This window comes from Leopardus geoffroyi, chromosome C2 (assembly GCF_018350155.1).
Source record: "Leopardus geoffroyi isolate Oge1 chromosome C2, O.geoffroyi_Oge1_pat1.0, whole genome shotgun sequence".
Lineage (NCBI taxonomy): Eukaryota > Metazoa > Chordata > Mammalia > Carnivora > Felidae > Leopardus > Leopardus geoffroyi.
Genome location: NC_059333.1, coordinates 97,106,039 through 97,133,616, shown reverse-complemented (window position 1 = coordinate 97,133,616; position 27,578 = coordinate 97,106,039). Strand labels below are relative to the sequence as shown.

The 27,578-nt window shown below is 38.3% G+C and overlaps 1 long non-coding RNA gene across 3 annotated transcripts; it reads left to right on the top strand.

Annotated features, from left to right (window-relative positions):
* The first annotated feature begins 6,999 nt into the window (after positions 1-6,999).
* Positions 7,000-26,471, top strand: LOC123611278. Of its 3 annotated transcripts, none has more exons than XR_006718522.1 (4): positions 7,000-7,193; positions 7,977-8,094; positions 9,480-9,561; positions 26,298-26,471. It is a non-coding gene; the product is annotated as an uncharacterized LOC123611278 (long non-coding RNA). The 3 variants fall into 3 exon arrangements; XR_006718523.1 differs by lacking the exon at positions 26,298-26,471 and adding an exon at positions 15,216-17,567; XR_006718524.1 differs by lacking the exon at positions 26,298-26,471 and adding an exon at positions 9,659-10,499.
* Positions 26,472-27,578: the final 1,107 nt, after the last annotated feature.

Genomic DNA, 27,578 nt, shown 5'->3' with positions numbered 1-27,578 from the left:
TGAAAGCCAACAATAAGCCAATGAAGGAATGACAGAGACTTTCTTGAAATCAGATTTAATATCTTACAAAGAACAGCTGTCTGAGGCCATTTAGTGTGGGTACAACCTCTCCTATTTCAAAAACCTCTGGAATGTGTCACTGAATTATAAAAGTACAGTAACAGAAATTCATTTTGTATACAAGCCCCACATCATGAAGAAAATGTGCATGTGTGTTCAGTATCTTATGTCTAAGAAGATCAATGCCATTGCCATTTTCTTTACCCTCTTTCTTTTCTTTTCCTTTTTTTTTTTTTTTTTTTTTTTTGGCCTTTGTCATTTTTCAGGAAAAGTTTCTGGTAAAGTGTTCCCATTGCTTCAGAAAATGATGTTGGTCGAGGTTCATGTAAAAACCCTCTAATGAGTTTTGTGATGGAGTTCAGAAGTTTGCCTGAATCAGCTGTGGAAAATATAGATACGTGATAATGTCATCAGGATTTTTTGGTTTCAAATGACAGAAATTCAAATGGAACCAGCTTAGACAGTGAAGGAAACTGATCTGCAGGCTACTTTTCTAACCTCAGAAAGGACAGGGGTACAGCTAAGCCTTAGACATAAGTGGACAAAGTGACTGGTCTTGCCCAGGAATCTTTCTTTCCAGCTGTCTTTCTATTCACCATGGTTTCTCTCAGCGTCATCTCCTCCTACTGAAGACTGACTCCCTCGATATTGTGGATAACATGGCTGCCAGCAGTCCCTTGGCATTACCTCCTGCAGCTGCGACCAGCACTCTAAATGTCAGGGACTACACCTTGCCTTCGTCCTATTTGAAAATCGTGGACAAGGACTCTAATCCTTAGTTTAGTTGAACAATGAGACAATCTATTGTGTCTGTGAGAAAGACTTCACATAGAACTCATAGAAAACGGTCTCTGAGGGACCAACCTATATATTAGGGCCATGCCCAGACTTGGAAATTAAAAGCCAAGGAAAACCATAATGAGCATCTATTATTTGGGCCTCCATTGAATTAGGAATTTTTAGGGAAAATTCTACCAAAACATGAACAAAGTTTTAACATAAAAAAATTAGGGACTTAATGGAATAAGCTTCAATCATCTATAAAATATACTCATTTCAGACATTTCATTGTTTAATGAAATGGACAAAACATATTTTAGTCAAAGCCTTTTTCCAACAGTGTCTTAGCATTACTAGAGCATTAAATTGTTAAATTGGGAAAACGAATCTTGGAAAAGCAAAGTCCTTTCACGTGTGATTGAGGTCCTAGGGACAAACTGAGTCCTTGATGAAATGAGATTTTTGTAAAATATTCCAAGATCTGTTTCATCTTCTTCTCGCTCAGATGTTGTAAAGTGTTGCTGTATGAGTCGAGGTGAAAGTGGGTAATATTCCCTTTTACTGAGGCACAAACCAGAGCTCAATGAGAGACATACATTAAAATGTATGTTAATCATTAGAAGAGGCTTAAAAATGTATGTTCCAATTACATGGCTACATAGATACAGTTCTTAACTGGAATACTATTTATGTGAAAATTCAAGTTGCTGCCACTGAAAGTTTATGCCGAAGGCAAATTGTCAGATCTGAAATGTAAGGCCTAAAAGCTGGTCTTGGATAGATTAAAAAACACACAGCAAATAGACTGCATTGTTGCAGGCTGAAGCTCATTTTCAGAAATACATTGCTCAGCACTAAAGTGGACAGTCTAATCAGTTCCTCTGCAGAAACAGCAAGATTTTTACAAATGAAAGAAAATCTACAGAGATGAAGCTGTGACTGGAAAATTTGATCCACATGGTTGTATTTTTAGATCTGTCAAAGATTGACCTCTGTTTGCAGTTTTCCTAGCGATAGTTTAATGTAAAATTAGCCTATATGTAACATTTCTCTATTTTGTGGAATTGTGTTATGTATTATATCTTATCTATTATTTTTAGAAAGGTCAAGCCTTCCCTTTATTAGTTGCAAATATTTCTTCTTTTTAAGCTTTGCAAATGGGAGTTAGCCTCTTCTGAATACATTTTGTGTAGGATTCTGGTTAATTAACCTAAAATCCTTATCTGTGATGAGAAAGTTTGGTGGAAATTTACAGAGGATGGAATGTACTACTTTGTTGCCTTCAGAATATCTAAAGGGTAGAGAGATGGTGAACATATGGGGAAATTCTCACCACTGGAATCCAAACAGGAAGGTTTCTTATTTTTTCATCAGTATGTGGGAAAATCTTGAATGTGGAAAAATAGCGACTTCTCCATATTTAAAACAGACACAACCTGGTTGTTTTCACAGGCATATCATTATTATTTCATAGATAAGTGAGTATATAAGTGTGTCAACACATATATACATGTGTGTGGGTACGTAACATGGTGACCAGGAGAAAAAAGCTAGAGTAAAACCATTACCCTATTTTAAAGTCTGCTTTTACTAAACCTATTATTGGCAATTCAGTTGACAATCATATTACTGTGTGACATTCAAATGTCAAGTGCATATCTCATTTTCAACTAAGACCATTACATCATTCCTTGTCAAATGCACTGAAATATGGCTAGGTCTAGCTCTGATTAGATAAGGGACCTCATGCTGGTGTTAGCAAATCCAACCCCAGGGATTGATTCCCAAGCTGAGGGAAATGGCAAAGTTATTATTGATGATGGTGCCAAAGCTAACAGGTTTCACATGGCCTTCATGAACATATGGCTACAGCCCCAACAGCGACACCATTAAGAGCCATTTGTTCAAGTGTCCTAGAATCGCTGCTGAAGAAAGGTGAAAAAATTTATAAATTTTAAATACCAACCAGTATGGAAGTTTGTTCAACTCATTGTAGGCTGCCTGGTTTGCTGAACTTACTGGAATCATATGAAAAATAATCCTTCATGTACGTGCAAGGGTTTGTCTCATTAGAGAGTCCATATAACAAGTATATTCGAATCCAAGTCTGAGGTTTGAGTCTGGGCTCTGTGGAGTTCCGGCTGTATGACTTTGGCAATGTTTTTAATTTCTCTAAACATCAATTCTTCTACACCATTGTGACTGTTGTGAAAATAAAATGAATCATGTATAACCAATAAATTGTAGCTCTTCCTCTGATGTTATTTAGCCTTTTCTCAACTTCATGAAACATGTAGGGCATGCATTACAGTCTTGTTCTAGATCAAGAAATAGACCCAATGAGGCAAAGGGCTTGTCCAAGCTCACATGGTTAATAAGGGTGAAGGAGAATCAAGCTCAGGTCCCTTGATTTGTAATCTAGTATTCTTAAAGTGTCTGTGGCGGAAAAGAAACCCTGTAAATTAGACTATAATTAAGGTACTACTATACTTACAGAGGCAAAGTGAAATAGTGAATTGGTTCAATTACCTCAATGATTCAAGCCTAAAAGTACCAAAAACACTTTTATGTAATATGTCTGAATATATGAGGCCAAATATCCGAATAATTGCTCAATTATTCATATCATTTTGAATGTATGTATAAATCTATTTTTTGTGGGGGAGGGGATGAAGGTAGGCTCTGAATCATGTCTCCAGTCTTTCCAACATAAATAGAGAGTATTATTTTTCATTTTCCCCTTCTAATTTGTTCAAAATCCGGTGGCTTTTATTATTATTATTATTAAATTGAAGTTTGTGGATAAATGGGAAAATCTTTACTGAAATATAGTACTTCCAACTGTAATTTTGGTTTGAATTAGACTGCTTACAAGGAATACAACTTCATACAAGAGGGACGAGCCATGGCCTTCCTTGTAGGTGTGTGTAGGGGGTAGGGCACAGTTAGAAATCCTTTCAGTTTTTATTGATAGTGCAAAGTCAAATTCTGATCCTGGAGAAGATGTTTCAGCCCTGTTAAAAGGGGTCATATTCAAATTATCCCAAGACAATTCTCATGTCAAGAATGGACCAAAATTACAGTTATTTGAAACGAAAAGAAATCTACCCCCTCTTTTCTGTCTGATCTTTACAAACCACGTACCTATTTCAAGGTAGAATTACATTCTTCGGATTATACTTCCTTAGCTTCAGCCCTGAAATGAACATGATATCAGCATTAAAATAGAAATTAATGACATTTAGAAAACAGCCAATAAAAGTTTTTAAACTATAGAAATACACATTGTTTTTTTAAAAAATTGGGCATGGTTAAAAATGTAGTGTCTGTACTAAAAATAAATGGCAGCCTACTGTCATTTATGTTTTATAATAAATATAATGCTTAGCAAAATATGGGGATAACATTACCTTGGATTGACAAGTCTGTTATACTTTGAATAGGAATACACAGAAAATGGGAGAGCAAGTAAGTGCCTTAGTTCACTGTGAAATCTGCATTGTAGAATGATCTCTAGAGAGGAGGAAGGAAGACGTTCAGGCATAATTAAGGCCCGTTTGAAAGGCTAGGCTCAGTAGAACGGTATGGGTGTAAGTCTCTCTGGTTACTGATAAGTTCTCTGTCCCTCTCATCAATTTCCTGGTTTGCTCTAAAACTGTCCAAACTGAAAGGTCCCCTCAAACTAGACCACAGGAGTATGTCCAAAAGCAGGTAAGATGGCTACTCTCCTGGCAATGACAAGTTCTATCTTTGAAATTTTCAACCTATGTTTTTAATAGTTTCTGCACTCTGCTACTCCATGTATTTCCTGGAGTGTGAACTGGAAGGGCGGGGAGAGCACCTTTAAAGAAGAGGTTGGTGGGTGAAGCTCCCCACACATCCTAGAGCCTCAGTAGACCTTTGCTGACCCGACCAGAAAGGAAGCCTCAAAAAGTAGAAAAGAGAAATCGATAGAAGCGGAAGTGGTTACAGCTTTTTTTCTTTTTAAAGGGAAAACACGCATACTTGCAACCCTGTGCTTGCACTAAGCACAATCCGAGATTGTTTTTTTTCTCCTCACCTTAATTTAGAAGGGCCACATTATGAATCAAATAAGTTACGTGGAAAAAAACAACCAAACCAAAAAGCTTTTGCCAAATTATGATCACTAAGATGCTGATTTAAACAAAAAAAAAAAAAAGAGGTTTTGTTTAAGTAGCTATCCTTTCTATATACTTTGGCCCTAAAATTCTACTTCTAAGAATTTTTCCTAAGAAAATAAACACAAATGTGCTCCAAATTCTAAGTTTGTAAAAAAATTTTTAACACACATTAAAATAAAGGGCTGGTTAGAAATACCATGATATATGCATATGTACAATGGAATAAAATGCGGCCATTAAAAGTATGATATTGAAAATTTTAATTTAGTCTCTGCATACTTATCTAATTCTTAACTGTGGGCCAAATCCTGACCAGTCACTGGCATACAGCAATATCTGCTTTCAGGAACCTCACACTCTAGCAGTAACAAAAGTAGAAATGATTATATATACTGGAGATGAGTGAGGGCATACATTAACTGAAAAAGACCAGATTAAAGGACTATACTTTTGATTTCCTTAAATATATGTTTACATACACTTCTATATGTATACATATTTACTCACACATTTTTATATATATGCATTTGCACCTGTTAGTTATTGCTGCATAAGAAATCATCAAAAACAACAGTCATTAATAATCATCATGCATTTGTGCATCACTGTAGGCTTGTAAATTGGCTGGAACAGCTCTGCTCCACATGTCTCTCATCCTCTTTAGAACAGCAGGCTAGCCTGAACATGTGACAGAGGTACAAGGGAGAGAACAGAAATAAAGACAACCTCTTTAGGTCCAGGCATAAGAACATATAATGGAAAATATTGAAAAACCCCAAGATACCTAAGCACTAACACTAGTTATCTGAATTTTAATTTCCTCTGTTTATTTTTTCTGGAGTTACAACAACAACATACTTTTCATGATCAACTCCCAACAAAAACTTAACTTTAAATATTTTACCAAGCTGAATTTTCACAGACTCCCTTTTTTTTTCGCCCCTCTTTTATAATTATCTATATAGAAAAGAGAACAACTGGAGAAAGAAGACCTAATACTTTATGATGTCCATCCACAGATCAATAGATCATAATTATAATTACCTAATCCATTACCTGGCCTGACTTTGAATGTGAACTCTGTACCACTGATAAACTTAAAGTAACGGAGACTTATGAAGCTAATATCATGCCTGCTTACTTATTTACTTTCTTCATTTAAGAAAAACCAAACATGTGCATTTCAGTTGGCTTACAAAGATAACAGTCTCCTTACATTTACTTTATTTACACGTCCACACTATTTTGATATGGAAGGAAACCAGATAACACCTTGAGATGCTAATATTGCTTCTAAAGGATGTGTGGTCCTTCATCTCACAGCATTCCCCATAATGGCACATAAAAGAAATACTTTATGTCTCATCCCCATTTTTGGCTCTCTGTGCTCGTGTTAAGTGGTGTTTTTTTCTTGTCCTATTGACTGGTTTAGAAAGCCTTTATTTCCAACCCCCCTTTTTTGGTGCCATGATTACATTGAATGGTTGATGTTTCTTGTGAATCATTCCACCAATTAGGCTAAAATATTAAAAGACAAGTAACTTGAGAAGGAAACTCGCATTTCTATAGCACTTTGCAGCAGATGTATCCTATTTACTGCTTTATTTTATTGCTTAATGACTGGATCTGAAGTAATTGCACCATTTGACAGATATTTATTTGTAAAATGTGATTCATTCAGTCAGACACTTTTAGAATGATTTTCATGCCAAGTGTTAAAATTGTGTAGGCTCGAGTAGCTCTTTCAAAAGATGCAAACACGCATGTAAATTCCATGCATCAAACACATCTACTTTCGGCCCTTTTTATTACAGAAATATTCCAGTTGACAAAGAGTGCTAGTGAATAGACGGCAGGGACTTCTGGACTTTAATCAACCACAATCACTGGCAGAGTTCAGAATTAATTTCCTAACCATGAATCACCTGCAGACAATGAATCACGTTCTAGAGAATTTTGCCAAGCAAAACAAGCCATCATGCCCTGTACAACTTTTGAGGACAGGGCCATGGAAACTTATTTGACTAGCATAGTTGAAATAATGAAAAGAAAAGAGTACTAGAGAATAGTGGAACAAGCTATCAAATAGCGTCTGGTGACTTTCAGCTTCACAAAGACAGGGGAATCAAGAGTTCAGCATGAAAACATTCTCTGAAATGGTCTACTCATTGGTTGGATTTTCTTCTTAAATTGTAGCTAATGAGAATCAAGGTAAGAATTCCTTGTTAATATTTTTTTTGGTTATGAAACATTCTATACATCATAGCACAAACGCTAGAACATTTCCACCCAGTCTTTAACCAAAGAATTAGAAACTTTTTCTTTAATTTCTGGTTCATACACAGTCTCTCTATGAAAGGAGAGTAACAGGGGGAATTAAATATACAGATAACTCAGATGAAAAAACACTTTTGAATGAAATAGCCAAGTCACTTATGTACCTAAATTATTGGTGTGATTGCCTCGGTTTTCCATTTTCTCTTCCAGAGAAACAAACATAGAACCTACAATTTTATTTGTTTCTAGGCATTATTAAAAAACTGGGATAAATTGTAGTTGCAAGACATGCCACAAAATATTTAGCATTTTATATAATATCGTCAAAATGGAATTGATTGTTTAAAAGGAAATATTCTTATTGTCAAATTTAAACAAAGTTAATCTCAAGCTATATCAACAAGTAAACAATATACAATAGTAAAAAATAAAATGGCCAGCACGAGATATTTGACATGCATGCCATTACAAAGAAATCATGCATGCCATTGCAAAGAAGATAAAGAATAAATAGGAAATTCTTATCTAGAAAGAATAGTAAGTAATAAGCTTACTATAAGAATAAGAATATACAATAAGAATATACAATAAGAATGTGTGAACACGATAGACAAATATCAAAAACTCAAAGACTGGACAATATCCATGTTCATCAACTGGTTTGGATTTTTTTATTGATTGATAGATTATTAACATCAAATAAATTTGCCTTTATAGATTCATCCAATTTTGGCATATGAGGAAAAAAAAAGAAGCAAGATTCATGTCATATGGCACAGAATGAAATAATTTTCCAGACGGGCAATCAATATTTCATTTTAGACCATGAAAACAGGTAAATCGAACTATAAAGTATCCATTGTCAGCCACTTTAGCCAGGTGAATGGAACACATTAACCATTATTATTATTAAGTGAAGCTAGCTGGAATTTTCATCTTTGACTTGTGTACCATTCTCTGTTTTTCACAGTGTGTTGCTTTCAGACTTTCTAATCATTCCCTCTCACTTACTGATTGCCTTGGCACCTGGGCTTACAATTCTCTTCCTTTCCAAGGGTTCTGTTATCATCCTGAGTGCCTGGAAAGACTGTGTTCAACCCAAAGAAACCCTTAGCTCTATGTATGTTGGCCTCATCTCCAGTAACTTACTTTTTTGTGCAGTGCCCTCAGGCTCCCACCACCAAGTTGGGGTTTTTTAATATATGTATATATTTTTTTTTTAATTTTTTTTTAAACGTTTATTTATTTTTGGGACAGAGAGAGACAGAGCATGAACGGGGGAGGGGCAGAGAGAGAGGGAGACACAGAATCGGAAACAGGCTCCAGGCTCTGAGCCATCAGCCCAGAGCCCGACGCGGGGCTCGAACTCACGGACCGCGAGATCATGACCTGGCTGAAGTCGGACGCTTAACCGACTGCGCCACCCAGGCGCCCCAATATATGTATATATTTTAATGTTCATTTATTTTTGAGAGAGAGACAGAGCATGAGCAGGGGAGGGGCAGAGAGAGAGGGAGACACAGAATCCGAAGCAGGCTCCAGGCTCTGAGCTGTCAGCACAGAGCCTGACGCAGGGCTCAAACTCAGGACCTGTCAGATCATAACCTGAGCCAAAGTCAGATGCTGAACCGACCGAGCCACCCAGGTGCCCCTTAATATATATTTTTTAATTTTACTTATTTATTTTGAAAGAGAAAGAGAGGGAGGGAGGGAGAGGGTCAGAAAGAGAGGGAGAGAGAGAAAATCCTAAGCAGGTTCCACACTGTCAGTGTGTGTGTGTGTGTGTGTGTGTGTGTGTGTGTGTGTATTTTAGGCACCCACCACCAAGTTGTAAACGTGGAACCTTAATTTTTACCTGAAACTACTCCAGCTCTTAAATTGTAAATTTGCACTACATAATTATTTAACCAAGAATTCTTATTTTCTGTCTGTTGTTTAATTATTTCTAATATTTTAGTTTAATCTCGTGGTATAGCCATTAGTTTTGAGAGCACTCTTGGTACCTTATATTGTTCTTAACACTGGATTTCCTTGGGGAAAGCAAGAAGTCAAAAGATGCCTGCTGTCATGAAGCTTACACTCAAAACCCTTAACCCTGCTTCATTCTCTTGATCAGTTCTCCCACATCCCCCTTTCCTACACAGCTTAAGTCCCATGATCCATCATTTCAACTACTCTGTTTTTAATATCCTAACTTATTTTTCCATCATCTACTGGCAGAAGCCCAAGCCTAGGAGATTCCAGCCACCTCCCTTCTCAGCGTATTTACATCAGTGGCTGACCATACATCGGAGGAAATCAGGTAACTGCAGATAAATGTCACAATAAATTCATGGTCTCCACAACAGCAAGGGGGCCCTCACCACTTCTAAGAAATCCCTTTTTCTATGTTTCCTCAGCTCTTTTTCAAGATCCTTTGGTACTTATTTCAAACAAACAAGCAAGTGTAATAATGCTGGCATCCAGGACAAGCAGTTTCAAAGGCACCCTGAAAACAACTCTAAATTCATGTTGTGACTAACAGATCAAGGTGATGATTATCAACACAGGACATCTGAAAGCATCCTTCTTTAACCAGTCAGGCCTCAGGTATTGAGGCAAGTAGAAATGTCCTGGGCCTTGGCTGAGGTGGACCAAACGTATCTTTGCCTTGCTGTTCAACATTTTGTTGGGCCTAACTTTAAAATTCAGCTTACGATCAGCAAGAATAGTGAAAGGAGGAAGCGTCCCAGTTTTAGGCACCGAAAAAAAAAATTGCTGCCTGACCAGCCATTGTAGCAAAAGGCGATTAAGAGTGTTCCAAAACTTAGTGGGGCCTTAGACATTTTTTGTCTTTGGTTTTCTGTAAAATGTACATAGTAGACCAATTTAATAGGCTTGTTGTGAGAAATGAATGGAAGAATATGTGTAGAGTTTAGGATATTACCTGGTCCCTCTTAAGCCCTGAGATAAATATTAGCTATTAGTTGCTGATCCCATTCCCATCTATAATTGTGGCTCCACCTCTCTTCTTACTACCACACCAAATTTCTGTAAAATCCTGCCAGTGTTTGTAATCTCCATTTCCTCATCTCTCTGCCATCTCTTCATACCCACAATTTCTTTGGACCTGTCCTCATTGTGGTCATCAGTGGCCTCCTTGATACTAAATCCCCAGAATTCTCCCTCCGGGCTTTTTTTTTTTTTTTTTTTCTGTTTTTTGTGTTTTTGTTTTTATGTTTGTGTTTAAGAGAGACAGCGCACCAGTGGGGGAGGGGCAGAAGAGGGAGACACAGAATCTGAAGCAGGCTCCAGGCTCTGAGCTGTCAGCACAGAGCCTGACGAGAAGCTCCAAGCTAGGAGATCATGACTGAGCTGAAGTCAGATGCGTAACCGACCGAGCCACCCAGGCCCCTACTTTGTTGATCTCTTAGCATCACTTGACACTTGACCGCTCTCTTCCCACTATTTATGAAGAGGCACACCCCTTGATTTCCTCTAATTTTTTAAGTTACATTTATAATCCTCTTTTTCATGATTCTAGTCTGCCTACTTTTTCAATATTGGTGTTCTGGAAGATTCCATCACAGGGTCTTTCTTTCCTCATTCTACATGCTTTTCCCTGGTATATCTAATGTCGTCTCTCAAGATTTCCATCTCTATTCTTTAGGGTGAAGACTAAGCTATTGCAAAAAAAAAAAAAAAAAAAAAAAAGAGCGATGTAAAGAATGAGGTTTACCTCGCTCTCACCTAAGAGTCAAGGTGTACGTGATCCAGGACGGCAGCAACTTTGCCTTACACAGTCACTTAGAGACCCAGCTTCTCTTATCCTGCTATTCTGAATCTCAGCACCATCTGGCTAGTCATTGTCTGCTGTTTGAAGCTAGGTTTCTACTAAGTTTAGGGTCTTCAGGAAAGAGAAGGGAAACAAGGAAGGTCAGGGGCATGAACTACTCTATAAACAAATGGCATGAAGTTGCATACATTGCATCTATTCACATTTCCCTGGCAAGAATGTGGTCAAATGGGCACACAACTCCATGGTGACAGCTGGGAAATGTGGACTTTAATTGGGCATAACATCAGGGAAAATGGGGCGTGGAGGGATAGATTTTAATGAACAACTGGAAGTCTCCACCACACTATCTACAAGCCAATAACTAGAAATTCTGTGCTTCAGTGCCTTTCCTTAGCTTCAGATTCAAACATCTAACTGCTTCCTGGACAAATCCACCTCAATTTCCTCTTACACTTTAAATGCAGTAAGTTCCAAATAGAATTTTTATCTTCTACGTCTCATAATCCCCAAACTCCATTTCAGTGAAAACCAAAACCTTCTTGTTTCCTATCATAGCTGTAGAAATATCATGGTTTTTATCACCTTAGTAATGACTGTGCATTATCCTCCATTCTTTCTCTATCACTCTTGACCTCTGCCCTATATCAAATCTATCCCCGTGGCTTAGTGATGCTCTTTAAATATCTCTCAGATCCTCAGATCACTGCTCTTCTACTACCTTGAGTATGTCCCCGGGCTTCATGATTGCCCCACTTAAAATTAAAAATATTCTTTATGTTTCTGAATGGATCTGATTCCTCAGTTTAGACAGCAAGAGATCAGATAAAGATATTAGGCTATCTATTCTGTTTTGTACAGTGGTACGCAAAAGTTTGGGAAGTGGAGACTTATTTAAAATCTTATCTGAGTCTCACACCTGAGTCGAGACACTGTGAGCTCCACTAATGAGAATGTGGATGGTGAGGGAATCTTATATTCTCTACAATGAAGTCCAACTGATCTTTCTAAAATATAAATCCAATCTTACTATATATGCTAGTTTTCACTTGCTTCCCATTGACATTAGAATAGGATCCAAATTCTTAGCCTGGCTTAGGAGTCACAGATCTCTAATTTTTACTTCATCTTGCCATGCCCCATGCTGAACTTTTGACTGTAGACATACGTAATCTCTTCTGTTTCTTGCACACACCATCTCTCCCTTCTCTTGAGGCTTTGCGTATAACATTCTACTTGGCTGGAACTGTCTTCCTTAACCTCTGGCCCTTTACTTGATTAATTTCTAGTCATCTCTCAGATAGCAGCTTGATTATCATGTCTTCCAGGTAGTCGTAGGACCTTCTCTTGCCGATGGGATTCGATGCCTTCTGCTATTTGCTCCTTTAGGAGCTGGTGTTTACCCTCTATTACACTTATAAGACTTCGTTATAGTTGTTTTTTGTATTATCTATTTCCCCATTAAAAATGTAAACTCTGTGATGGCAGAGACCATTCTGTTGCATCTGTAGAACTTGGGTCCAGTTAAGAATGCAATAGATGCTCATAAATACTTATTAAATATTCATTTGATGTTTGGATATATGAATAGTTTGGAATGAGAGTAAAAGCACTTTTACAAAAGTATTTAGTGGCAATTCAGAGTTCTTGACACAATTATAATTAGGATGAATAGATTAATGTTATTCACTAGAGCTCATTTTTATTTAGAAAAATAATTTAATAACACTTTGAGAGTAATGAACGAAAATAAATGATGCCAGGCCAGACATGGAAATGTCTGAATTCTTATTTCCCTTCCTTGTCTGATTCTTCTTGTACACACCACATATATAGGGCTCTTGCTTTCACCCCTCAATATGGTTCCTTGAGGCCTACTTGGTGAGAGTTACAAGGAGGCAGTGAGTACAGAGACGCTAACCTATCAGATGGTCTGACTTTCCATTATGATTCAAACCTCCCTCATGAACGCTTATCTAAGGAAACTGTATTCAGCCATTGTGGCAATCAATCGTGAAGTGTGTCACCAGTGATTACTGATATTAAAATACCAATGCTTCTTAGCTCTTTTTATTTGTTTATTAATTAAAGTAGGTTCAATGCCATCTGTATTATAGCATCGTTCTTTCCATTTTCTTAATCATTTTTCATTCTGGTGATTTTTTTTTCTTTTTTTAGTAGAAAAGAAATGATATAGTCTACACCAGAGCTGACATTAACAGTTGGATATGCATGTGATAGATCATCTAGTTACCTGGTTTTAAAAATGGAAGGATGGCTTTCTCTTTCAAGTAAATATGGGCACATTTATACAGAGAATGTGGAATCATCAAGTTTGAGTTAAACAGGAGCAAGCTAAATTTAACACTATCAAAGCTAGATGAGGGCAAAAGGGAGACTGTAGCCTCAGAGAAAGACTCAGGACTGAGCAAAGCAAAGGGTAGTATTGTTAGAAGAGAAGGATGGAATTGTCCTTCTGAAAGCCTGTGGGTCCTAAGGAGCTGCATTGAACTCCTTCAGTCAGGAAGAAGCAGCAATTCCACCAGTGGATTCCAGCACATGGAAGTCCCAGGTCAGCATCTGTTAACCTATAAGAAAAGATCTGAACTTTTTGCAAAGGCATTTAGGGGCTTGACTGCCCACCTGTCAGTAACATACTAGTCGTTTAGAATTTTGTTTCTAAAACTGATCAGTTATATTTCAAACATAACATTTAGTTCTCCATTCAACTGCTGCTATGTTGCTATATCCAGCGTGTAATTTCAGGCCTCCAACCTTAAATTAATTTAGGGCACAATGTATGTCCTAAGAGAAAAAGGGTCATTACAAAATGGAATTTGCACAAAGACAGGAGGTTCCAAAGAGAAACTGTCTCAAGGGCCCCTGCCAGCACAGCAAGTGTATATCTAAGAGAAAGGGGAAAAAGAGGCTGCCCTCCTTTAGAGTACCTCTAGCAACTTCATAGAAGCCTCACAGTCTACCTTGACCTGTTCTAGCACCTGATCCTACCAGACATCCCCTGTGGCTTTGCAGTTGGAGACATCTGGAACACAGTCAGGGAGATCTGGTTACACTGGAGGTTGCAAAAGTGTGTGGCATGATAACTACTCTAGAGATTTGATGAAGAAAATTCTCAGTAGTCATGCAGTAACGCGATCAGGTCATGCAGACCCGAACACAGACACAGGCTCTTTCTTAATTGCATTATTCTTGTCTTTGGTTCATTTGCTATGTTTGTTATTGTTCTTGTTGCTTTTATTTGTTTGTTTTGTTCTTTTGGAAAGTGAATACTTTAAAAAATATGTTGGTGAGTTACTTACACTTGAAGAAAAACTTCAGAGGACCTCGTGTAATGTCTGAAAGAGCTCTAAGGCTCATTGTTTTTAAAATTTGAAACCTCAGACTTGCTGTCAATGAAGAATCTCTAGTCCATGAACGCAGCAAGCAACTGTTTCTCATGTTCCTTCACCTCTTCCTCAAATTATGTGTGAAACGATAGCATTGTAGAGCTGGCTACTCCCCAGTGAATCCTATGCTGTCCTAAAGATCATTTTCTACCACCCTGAAGGTTTAACTACAACTACATTTAATTGGCACTGGTGGGCAATTCATCGGGGGCGTTGTGGTGTGACTGTTCAGGAAATATCTGCCTGCTGTAATGCTGGCAAGCTTATTCCTACAAAATCTCACAAGATCACTTGTCGAAACATTTTGTGCTGCAATGTTGATGATATGCCCAGTTCAATCAATCAGTCAACAAATATTTATGTTAAATGCCTGTTCTATCACCACTGCTAAGCTGAAACTCCTGCCCTGTTGACCAGTGTGCCCATGGAAATGGTATTCAGGCAAAGGTCAGGGTGATCTTTTTCTGACCCCAGAGGACGCATGCTGTTTCTAAGAGTTGTTTCTAACTCTTCCCAAATGGAAAAACCAATTAATTCACCAACAAATAGTTACAGTTATGTGTGCCCACATTCTTCAGTAGGCTTATATTTTCTTCTGGTGTGGTGAAACTCTCAAACCAAGGTCACTCCCTTCTCTCTTTCCTTCCCTCTTTCAATAGCAGTTTGTTACAGTGGCACCTAACATTTCTATAGAATTGTGTAGTTAACAAAGTATTTTTATTCTTAACCTTGCCAACAATACTGAGAGGGTGCCGTTTTTTTCCTCTTTTACAGCTGAAGAATGAAGAGGTTGGGATTTGTCTAACGTCATGGCCAATAGGGAGCATGGGAGCATTCCCTAACTCCAAAGTGACTTTTCCCCAGAACCCCATTTCTCTCTGCCACGTATAAGGCACTGTAATAAGTGAAGGAGTTTAGGAATAGGAGTAACAATATTAATAAAATAGTTTTTAACCTCAGAAATGTAATATCAAAGGTAAGCCAGTGATTTTGTCTCCCTCTACAACAGAACTAAGAGCCTGTGCATTTCGGAATGCTGGCTTCATATCCAAATAGAGATGACCCTAGTCTTCGGGTCTTCCATAGTTGCCTGGCTTCACACGAATCCCACTCGTATAACTCTAGCTGGGGACGGATCCAAACTACATTTCTCAGAGCGATGCTTCTCAACAGCTGCTCATCTAGCTGTACCGAAATGCAGTGTCTGTTTCTTCACCTTTCCCCTGCCCCGGCTGTACAATCATCGCAGTGTGGCTGTTGGCCTGGACCTATCATGCCAGTCAAACAGTGCGTGGTAAGGTCATGATCGAACTTCACATCACTCAACTCAAAGACATTTTTTTCTCCATCTTTGACTTGTCGAGAGGCAGAACAGCATAACGGCAAACAAAGTATGGAACTTTAAAGTCATACTGCCTTGGTTTGACTGCTAACGCCTCTATTTACTAGTTGTGTAATCTCAAGCAAGGGACTAACTTCTCTGTGCTTCACTTTCTTCATCTATAAAATAGTACACCATAGTACAGGTGTCAAGATTCAAGGAGTTGATATATAAAAAACCGTGAGAAAATGTCTGATGCATATTAAATGCTACAGATGTTAGTTGTTATTATTTATTGTTACCTAAGCTGCTTGACATGTTAACTGTTTTTTTCTTCTTTAGCCCTAATCTTCCATTGATCTCTGTGGCACCATGTTTTCATGATTTTACTCTATCCTCTCCAATAATTTTTCTTACTCACCTGTGTAGACTCTTTCTTTTTTTATTTTTTACTTAACAAAGAGCTGTTTAATTTCTTCAAGTTTCACTTATTCTGTCCATCTTTTTTTATTAGTTTTCTATCCTCAGAAATCTCATCAAAATTCACACGTTAGAATACCAAGTGAATATATATTATTCAAATATATATGCATGACAGATTCTCCCCTAAATTCTCAATTGACATACCTACCTACCTTCCTGCCATCTCTAGTTGTATATCTCATGTACAACTTAAACTCGGTATTTCTACCCAAATTGGTCACATTCTGGCATTCTGGTATTAATAAATATAACCAGAAGTCAATGTGTTATTGAAGTTAGCTGCCAAGAAATCGTCCAGAGCACTCTGTCACCCTCACCTCTAATAACCAATCCATTGTTAAGTCTTAAAAATTATATATCCTTTGATTTAGATATTTCTCACAGCCCATCAATGCTACTACCAATTCTCACCTGGACTATTGCAATAGATTTCAAAGTGTTCTCTTTTCATTTCTTGGACCCCTGTCTCTCCACTTTCCACACATAAAGTAAAACAGTCTTTTCAAACACGAGGAGATCCTAACATTATCTGCTTAGAGCATCTTGATATCTTTCTTATACTTTTGTAATAAAGGCAAACTTACCCTTTCACTGAGCCCACAAAACCATATCTCAACACCTTTAAGTATCTCACCCTTCCTCTTCTTTCTTACTACTAAATAACTATTGTTTCATGTCATTAACAGCTTCCTGCTCCCTCTCACTGCAGGGCCTTTGCACACACTGGTCCTTCTGCTCTTTCTCTCCTCTTGGCCTCATTAGTGTCTATTCACCTTGACATCTTGGCTGTACCATCACATTCTCAAGGAAACCTTTTCTAATCCTCTTGATTGGATAAACTTCATATTTCTTTGCTCTGTAGAATTTATCATGGTTGTGTTTTTACATTCCTTCATGGATTATGTCTGTCTCATACAGTAGACTGTAAACTCAATGAAACGATGCCTTTGGGGGGAGGTGGCTATTATTTATATTCCTAGGACCTGATTCAGAGATGTCGCTCCAATATATATTGGTTGAAGTAACATAACCCTGGCCGCTCTGAACGCAGCTCTGTTTCTATAGCATCATGTCTGGAAGAGCGTGGACCTCATTTTACAGAAGAATTAGCCACATGAATATAGTATACGTCAGAGACACTGCAGGTTTGGTACCAGACCACCACAATAAAGTAAATATTGCAATAAAGTGAGCCAGATGATTTCTCCGGTTTCCAGTGCATACAAAAGTTACGTTTAAACTACACTGTAATCTATTAAGTATATGATAGCATTAGTTATTAAAACAAAGGCCATACCTTCATTTAAAACTACTTTATTGCTCGGGGCGCCTGGGTGGCGCAGTCGGTTAAGCGTCCGACTTCAGCCAGGTCACGATCTCGCGGTCCGTGAGTTCGAGCCCCGCGTCGGGCTCTGGGCTGATGGCTCAGAGCCTGGAGCCTGTTTCCGATTCTGTGTCTCCCTCTCTCTCTGCCCCTCCCCCGTTCATGCTCTGTCTCTCTCTGTCCCAAAAATAAATAAAAACGTTGAAAAAAAAAAAAAAAAACTACTTTATTGCTGAAAAAAAAATTCTAAGCTTTCAGTGAGCCATAATCTTTTTGCTGGTGGAGGGTTTTGCCTTGATGGTGATCACAGCTGACTGGTCAGGGTGGTGGTTGCATCTAAATGGCATTTAGAATGGTGAATCCTTTCTAAAAACTTCTCATTTTACTTTGCCTAGATCCATCAGAGGTATCACTATCCATGACAGTTATAGCCTTATGAAATGTATTTCTTAAATAATAAGTCTTGAAAGTCAAAATTAGCCCTTGATACATGGGCTATAGAATGGATATTGTGTTAGCAGGCATGAAAACAAGATTAATCTCATTGTACATCTCCATCGGAGCTCTTAGATGACCAGGTGCATTGTCAGTGAGTGGTAATATTTTGAAAGGAATCTTTTTTTCTGAGCAGTAGGTACCAACAGTGGGCTTAAAATATTCAGTAAGCCATGTTGTAAAGAGACATGCGGTCACCCAGGCTTTGTTGTTCCATTTATAGAACATAGGCAAAATAGATTTAGCATAATAATTCCTAAGGGTCCTAGGATTTCCAGAAGGGTCAATGACAGTTGGTTTCAACTTAAAGTCACCAGCTGCATTAGCCCCTAACAAGATAGTCAACCTGTCCTTTGAAGCTATGAAACCAGGCATTAACTTCTCTCTAGCTATGAAAGTCCTAGATGGCATCTTCTCCCAGTATAAGGCTGTTTCATCTACATTGAAAATCTGTTGTTTAGTACAGCCACCTTCATAAATTATCTTAGCTAGATCTCCTGGATAATTTGCTGTAGTTTCTGCATCAGCACTTGCATCACTGTGCATTTTTATGTTACGGAGACACCTTCTTTCCTTAAACTTCATGAACCAAACTCTGCTAGCTTCAGATTTTTCTTGTGCAGCTTCTTTACCTCTTAGGCTTCATAGAATTGAGGAAGGTTAGGGTCTTGCTCTGAATTAGGCTTTGACTGAAAGGAACATGGCGGTTGGTTTGATCTTCTATCCAGACCATTCAAACTTCCTCTCTATCAGCAATAAGGCTGTTTTGTTTTCTCATCATTTGTGCATCACAGCTTAATTCCCTTTAAGATTTTTTCCTTTGTAGGAGCACCTGGGTGACTCAGTCGGTTAAGCGTCTGACTCTCAGTTTCAGTTCAGGTCATGATCTCTTGGTTTCACGAGTTCGAGCCCCACGTCAGGCTCTGTGCTGACAGTGCAGAGCTTGCTTGAGATTCTCTCTTTCCCTCTGTCTCTACCCGTCCCCTGCTCACGCTGTCTCTCAACATAAATAAACAAAACTGAAAAAAAATATTTAAAAAAAAGAATTTTTCCTTTGCATTCACATGTTGGCTGTTCGATGCAAGGGCTTAGCTTTCAGCCTGTCTTGGCTTTTGACATGCCTTCCTCACTAAGTCCAACCATTTCTAGCTTTTGATTTAAATTGAGAGTCATGAAACTCTGCCTTCTGCTTGAACACTTAGAGGTTATTGTAGGATTAAGTGGTCTAATGTCAATATTGTTGTGTCTCAGGGAATAGGGAGGTCTGAGCAGAGGGAGAGAGATGGGGGAACGGCCGGTTGGTGGAGCAATGAGAACACACATAACATTTATGGGTGAAGTTTGCTATTTTGTAGGGGGGCAGTTCGTGGCACCCAAACAATTACAATAGTAAGATTAAAGATCACTAGTCATGGATCGCCATAAAAATATCATAATAATGGAAAAGTTGGGAACATTGGAAAATAACCAAAATGTGACAGGGATACAAAGTGAGCAAATGCTGTTGGAAAAATGGTGCCCATCGACTTACTAGACATAAGGTTGCCACCAACCTCTAATTTGTAAAAAACACAGTATCTGTGAAGCACAATAAAATGAAGTATGCCTATATACATATGCTAATTATGGCAGAGTAGCTACTCATTGCACTTAAAACCTGCCCTATTTGCATAGATGTGGTCACAGGGATTGAGGCCACATGAAGTAGAGTTTTGTTAGGCAACATCTTAACTTGCTGACTGACACTCAGGCCTGTACGAATAAAGCATTTCAATTCATTTTGTTTTTTTGTTCTTTAATGTTTGCTTATCTGTTTTGAGAGAGAAAGAAAGAGTGAGAGAGAGAGAGAGAGAGAGAGAGAGAGAGAGAGTGTGTTGTGTGTGTGAGCAGGGAGAGGGACAGAGAGAGGGACAAAGAGAAATCCCAAGCAGGCTCTGTGCTGTCAGTGCAGAGCTCAACATGGGGCTCTAACCCACAAACAGTGAAATCATGACCTCAGATGAAATCAAGAGTCAGGTGCTCAGCCAACTGAGCCACCCCAGTGCCCCCATTTTGTCTTCTTAAGATCTCAGAAGCTGAAAGTGTGGGTCCTTGTCTACTCGTGGACAGTATTACATGACCAAAATGTCACAGAATAATTTTAGTTTTTAGCTGTATCTTATTTGTGCTCTAATGTTTAGCCAGCTTTGAGTTATTCCCCCCAACCCCTAAAAAAGGACTATTTTATATTATAATGACTGAACTTAGGCTCTACTGATATTCCCAAGCCATAGTAAGGGAAGGAGCTGGGAATTGCATTATTTTACTTTCAGAAGGGCCAGAACTACGTCAAATTTTAGCTTTTTGGTGACTTCATAGATGAATAACCATGTGGCTGCTTTCACAAAAATCAGAAGAAGAAGTTTGCAGGCCTTTCCTATTCTGCAGCCCCATGCCTGTAAATGTTTAGTAATAAAATAATTATTTTGAAACCTCGATGTTCAAATGTCAGAGACTCCAAATTGATTCCACAAACAACATTTGATGACTCTGCTTGATAATTTATTAACAACATTGTAAGATCTGTTCAAAAAAAAATCTGGACAGTTCATTTGAATGGCCACAAGAGAGCAGTAAGAAATTAAAGCTGAGGAAGATGAGTCACAATCACTCTTCATGTATTAGGAAGAACTGAAACAGAGAGCTACTTTTATTCGTTCTTAAGCTTGGAAATATGGTTTAGACTTTCTCATTTTTTAAGCCTGTTAGAAAGGACAGCGTCCATAGCATTGGTAACTGAACTAAAAAGTACCTTGAATTAGGGCTTTTAAGAATCTCAAGTTTATATGTAAAAATAGGAAAAAAAAAAGTACTTTGGGCAAAGGTACATCTTGAACAGTCATCTGGCCAATCCTTTCGCGTTGTGCAAGCCAGATCGAAAGGTATGAAACCCATTTGCAAAGTCCCACAGAAGAGGATCCTGGCGTCCTGTTCTAGAACATGGCCAACTCTTTAAAACGTTAATTACTGGAAAATAATTTTTATGAGTCATCCACCTCTCTTCGGTTGTAATTTAGCTACTATTTCAAATAACATTTTGGAGACCTTGGATCTTTCCCTAAGGTCCCCACCTTTCCCTAAGGCTGTCCCCACCCTTCTTTGCCCATAGAAACTTGTGTCATTTTTTACTTAAAATTTCAGGTCCTGTGAATTTATCAACTGAATTTAAAAAGCATTATTAACAAAATGACCAGCAATAACCCCAATATATAAGATGCTATGAAGAATCGGTCTGCAAAAGAGATTAATGGCCAGTAAAAAAAATAGTCAAAGGGCATGATTAGGCAATTCACAAAAGTAGAGTGTCAGCCAATAAACACAAAAAAATTGTTCATGCTTAACAGTAAATAAAGAAATGCAAATTAAAATGAGGTACTTTTATATTACTAGATAAGCCCAGATTAAAAAGAATTACAATGTCCAGTGTTAACAAGAGAGAAAAGCCATTTGTAAACACTAGAACAGTTTTCATGAGGACAGTCTGAAAATATATATCAACAAAATTTTAAATATGAATTTCCTTTGACCTAGAAATTTCACTGTTAAGAATTAGTCCTATGGAAACAATCAGACAAATAGAAGTATACGTTTTAGTAGTAAAAAAGAATTGGGAAAATAAAGATTTAAGTAGTTCGAAAGGGAGAATTTGTTACATAAATTATAGTGTATCCATTCAAACGGATTATTATGTAAATCATTAAAATTACGACAAATCTATATTTATTGGCATCGAAAGCCTGAGGTGTATTTTAAGTTAAAATGAGATTGAAAATATCATAGCATGATTTCATTTAAAAACGAATTGGGAATGACTACATAAATCTGGATGATATACCCCCAAAAACAATGATCTCTGAGTAATAAACTCACAGACTATTTTTTCTTTCTTCCATAGAACTTCTATAGAGGCTGCTTTTGCATTTATTTGTTTTTAATCAGTTAATACATATTACTAATAAAATCAGTAAAAAAAATAAAATAAAAATAAAAAACATATAAAGCTACTACTATATTGGAGCAAAACCCTTAGGAAACTCAGAATTTGGTTTGGTGAATTTGTAACAAGTTTGAAGTTTACTCTCCACATAGCAAGTTGCAATGAAAACACAACCTAACAAAAAACTATCTACGATTATCTATATTTTCTTAATAATACGAAAGAAAAATACTTAACAACGAGCTCCCGGAGTATAAGCAGGTTGTGTCTATATGCTGCCAATATAACCAGGTGAAAACTTAAAAAAAAAAAAAAAAAAAAAAACATTCAAAAAATTGACTTCATAACATAAATAACCTTGCTTTCAGGAGGAAAAAACAAAACAAAACAAAAACAAAAATAAAAAACAACCAAAAAACCCTCCTCACCCGTTTTTTCCCTCTTTTTCCCATAAACAAGCCAGTAGCCTGACACCCAAACCATTTTCTCTAGACGTTCTAACTGATCATAGTGTCACTATTGATTTTTTAGGCCCATATTATTTTATAATTAATATAAGGAAAAGCTTTCAAAAGGGTTTTTGCTGAAGATAGCTTCTGTATAGCTGAAGGGGTCCTATGTAAAGACACTTCTCCCTTTACTGCAGACTTGGAAAAGAATGCTGTGTTTCCTGCTCTAAGCGACTCCCAGTTCTTTATTTTCGACCCTGTTCAAATTACCTCCATGACTTTTAAAACTATCAGCTACTGAATATCTCCTATGAACCTAGTACTAGATTAGACCTCAAAACAAACTGCAAAACAAATATTATCCTCAAAAGACAGCAAGCAGGCTCACCGAGGCTCAGTGCCCTGCCCTGAATGGCACAGACTAGGACGGTAACCCCTGTGCTCTGCCGGCCCCAGAGCGCTTTGTCCTTTTTTTTCCTTTTCCTCATTCTTTTTTTTTTTTTCCCCACATGGAAGAAGCCCTTTTTCCCAATTGCTTGCTTTTTTCTTCACAGCATTTCATTAGCCATTTCAAGCCCATTTTCCTCCTACCATTGAACCCTTCCAGATGCACAAAAAAAAAAAAGAAAAACTAAAGTCTACAAGGAGCATTTGAAGATTAACATTTCAATGTTTGTCATTTTCTCCCTGCTTATACTTGCTTGGAATTGAGAGTTGGGCTGCAGTGAATCGCCCTGAATCGCCCTGAGGTATTTGCCCACTTGCCCTACTTTATGGTTCTCATTGGGGAAATAAGAACAGGCATCTTTGCCACTCCTGTTGGTTGGTTGCAACATCACTTCCCCTTAAAAATGGATTTTATCAGGCTGCCTGGGTGGCTCCTTCAGTCAAGTGTCCAAGTCTTGGTTTCTGCTCAGGTCATGATACAACAGTTTTGTAAGTTCAAGCCCCAAACCCGGCTCTGCACTGACAGTGCTGAGCCTGCTTGGAATTCTCTCTCTCATTCTCTCTGCCTTTCCCCGACTTATGCTGTCTCTGTCTCTCTCAAAATAAACAAACTTTTTTTAAAAAATGCATTTTATCCTCCCTAAAAGAAGAAAACAAAACTGTGTCATGAAGATGAGAAAGCAGAAAAGGAAGTTAAGCGCCTCTGCTTTATCCATCACATCTGAAAATAAGTCTTTAGCTGCCAATCAAATTGTGTTTGATAGGCAGAGCTTTTAAATATCCTCAGCGGTGCAGCTCATGGGATGGCTTAGAAGAGAGGCATTGAAGTTCTGGGTGCACGACAGAGAAAGCATTGCCATAAACGATGAGTATATGCATGGGTCATTTCCAGCCTTCCTTCTGGCTACTTTTGAAAAGCAATGACATCACCATTTCCCGGCCTTTGCTCTCTTTGGTGAAGAGGTTTCTTGAAGTTCTGAGATCTCCTGATTTTTACCACCATCTCTCCCCCACGCCTCTCTTTCCATTCCCAAGGCTTTTGTTTGTGGATGCTTTTAAATAACATGTTAAAAAAAAAAGAAAATAAATTTAAACTTAAAAAAAATCCAAAGGGAACAAAATAGAAAAAACATTTAAAAAGGGAATGGGCAGGAAGGTAGGGGAGGCAGGGGCAGGGGGAGAGAGGGGAGAGATTAGAATCACAGGTACTTCCTTTACTACTGGCTCACCAGAGCTTTGGGTGAGTCACCTAACTTTAATCCTGTTTAAAAAAGGAGATGTAAGAACACTTCCTTAAAGAAATTCTATATAAGCAGATACAGTAATACGTAAAACCTCACTGAAAGATGTTCCTATAAAAACTCCCATCATAGAGATTTAAGGTATTAACATTAAAACAGGAGGAATGTCACTAATTTGAGTTGCTTTATGTTTAGAAAATGTTTTTTTTTTTTTCCAACGTTTATCCATTTTTGGGACAGAAAGAGATAGAGCATGAACGGGGGAGGGTCAGAGAGAGGGAGACACAGAATCGGAAGCAGGCTCCAGGCTCTGAGCTGCCAGCACAGAGCCGGACGCAGGGCTCGAACTCACGGACCGCGAGATCGTGACCTGGCTGAAGTCGGACGCTTAACCGACTGCGCCACTCAGGCGCCCCGAAAATGGTTTTTTTTAGTAGAGTTAATATGTTATGTGGTAATGTGAGGTTGCTCAACTTAATTAAAATAAAATGTCAGGGGCGCCTGGGTGGCGCAGTCGGTTAAGCGTCCGACTTCAGCCAGGTCACGATCTCGCGGTCCGTGAGTTCGAGCCCCGCGTCAGGCTCTGGGCTGATGGCTCAGAGCCTGGAGCCTGTTTCCGATTCTGTGTCTCCCTCTCTCTCTGCCCCTCCCCCGTTCATGCTCTGTCTCTCTCTGTCCCAAAAATAAATAAACATTGAAAAAAAAATTAAAAAAATAAATAAATAAATAAATAAAAATAAATAAATAAAATAAAATGTCAGATTCCAGTTCTACTAACATTCACAAAGTACCTAGCATGTGTTAGGTTCTCTCTCTAGGGGCTACTAGAAACTAAATGAATTCAGGATAATGAAAACTAGTGCGTGTAGGACCCTGACAAGAATTAAGACAACTGTAGAAATGAGGAATGAAAGGATGAGCTCTAAGTTAGTTATACTAGAGTATAACTAGAGTTGGACTCTGAAACCAGTCTTGAGCTTTTTCTGGTGAGTGGACTTGGATAAACTCAGTGATCGGTCTTTTGTCTATCCACCCAACAACAAGGATACTGAGAATAAGATAAAGTCCCTTTTCTCTGGAAGCACACATGCCTGCATAGGAAGACAAAAAATAAACTAGTAAGTCAATGAAGCAACAAATAATATTAAAGTGTAGTGAGTGCTGTGAAGGAAATAAAATAGGTAGTTGAAAGAGAATCCCTCGGAGAATTCTTTAGATCAGGAGGCCCAGGAAGAGTTGTCTGAATTGAGTGACAAGATGGGTCAACGGAGACCTAATGGTTGAATGAGAAGGAGTCAGCAGTGTGATGAGGCAGGAAAACAGGCTCTCAAGAAGAGGGAACAGCCAGTTCAGAGGCTTCAAGGCAGAACCAGGAAGAAAGCCATTGTGCACGATATGCAGTGTGCAAAGAGAAGGACAGTGGTAAGAATTGAGGTCAAGAAAATGGTACAGCCCAGATCATGTCAAGCATTTGAATACACAAAAAGGAGTTTGGAAGTTGATCAGAGTGCAGTGAGAAGTCATTGGAGGATTCTAGCAAGAGAGAGAAACAACCTTATTTATTTCACTTTGTTTTTTATTAGAGGGAGAGAGATAGAGGGTGAGCCAGGGAGGGGCAAGGCAGAGAGAGAGGGTGAGAGAGAGAATCTTAAGCAGGCTCCAAGCCCATTATGGAGCTGGACTCAGAGCTCGATCCCAGGACCGTGAGATCATGACTTGAGCTGAAATCAAGAGTCGGACGCTTAACTGACTGAGCCACTCACACACCCCAACATTCATTTTTGAAAGGAAATCCAGGCTACTCTGTGAGGAAAGGAATGTAGGGGAGCGAGAATGAAAGGCAGGAAAACTGTGTAAGTCAGCTTACATGCTAAGGCAAACTTACATAAGAAGCTGTGTGAGTCATGTGAGCAAAGATGGTTCCATGGACCAGATTCATTAAATGATATTGCTAGGACTGGAGGTTTGTAAGGTCTTTGGCAGTGTTCCTCTGAACGATAATCACGTCTCACGAACTGAACTTGTGGTGACAGTCACAATTAAAGCCCAAAACAGATGAGCACAACTCTATACTAGAAAAAACACTTTTGTTTTGAGTGTATTATGGTCCTCTTCTCCAGCTTGAGAGCATTGTACCAGAACTCAGAATGTGGATAATACGCTGTCTTCAGTTTCCTCACTGTGACCCCCTTGGATTCGCAATCTCCCCAACCATCGCAGGCAAAGAAGAGAAGGTAGGGTCAATAAGATGCTCATGTTAACACGGAAAATGAGGGGTAAAACTGCTAGCAGAACACAGGTACTAAGTCTGGGCTTCAGTAAGGCTGTAATCAGAACCACATTGCATTGTAACAGGAAATCTGGGCTTCTAAGAACTGCAGAGTGGAGACTTACCAACTGACCTAATCGTGCAAAGAAAATGTCAAAACGCAATAACAGATTTTCATACTCTTGTCTGCCATCAGAGCAGAGGATGGGGCCCCTGCCCAGCATAGATCACGAAGTACACAAATATCCAGGTTCCATGTTTCAGTAAAGAGTTTTGTTTCAATGTGCCAGATATTGTTAAAAACACAAAGAACCTTGTTCATAAACACCAGGCTGTCTCCTGATCCAAAAGCCCGTGTTTATTTGTGTGGTCATTGGCCTACATATTTTAAGAATCATGTAAATAATAAAGTCAAACTACTTTATTTGGTAAGAGTGAAATTGATGGCCCAATAATCAGACACATTCGTGGGCTGTTGTATCTGCACATATGCGATTGATGAGAAATAGTGACTGTATACATGTGAGAGAATTTATAAAAACATACTTCAAAATTTACAACTTCCTTTAGGGGAAACAAAAGCTTTTCTCCTCTTTGCTTCAGGAACGCAATGAGAAAATAGAAATTAAAAAAAAATAACTATAATGGCTATCCATTAGCTATATCTCCAAGTTAAAAGAAACACAACAGTTTAAGACCTGGAATAGAAAAATCTTTCTCATCGTTAAATATAGTCGGCATAATTGAAAGATTTCTCACTTCTGAAATTAGAGGGAAAAAAGTAGGTAAGTCTACTTCTGAGAACGAGGAAGTGGCCCTCATCCCCCCTACTTAAACCCTAACCAGAAAGAAAATTAAAGTTGGAAACGTCTTCCCTCACACTGAAATAAAGTGCCCCATCATAACTAGTGTTTCAAATATGTAAATGTTTCCTTCAAATGCTTTAACATCTGTTGTAGACCAACAAACGATTCTTTTTGAAACCAAACATTTGACCAAGTAACGATTTTTTTTTTTTTGTATGTCCCTGCTCTTCCGTCTGTAGAAACCTGTAACCTCAGAACGCTGCTCACTACAGATGGTGGAGCCCAATCTAACGTTATCACCCGCTGTCAGCCAATTGTTTTAAAGT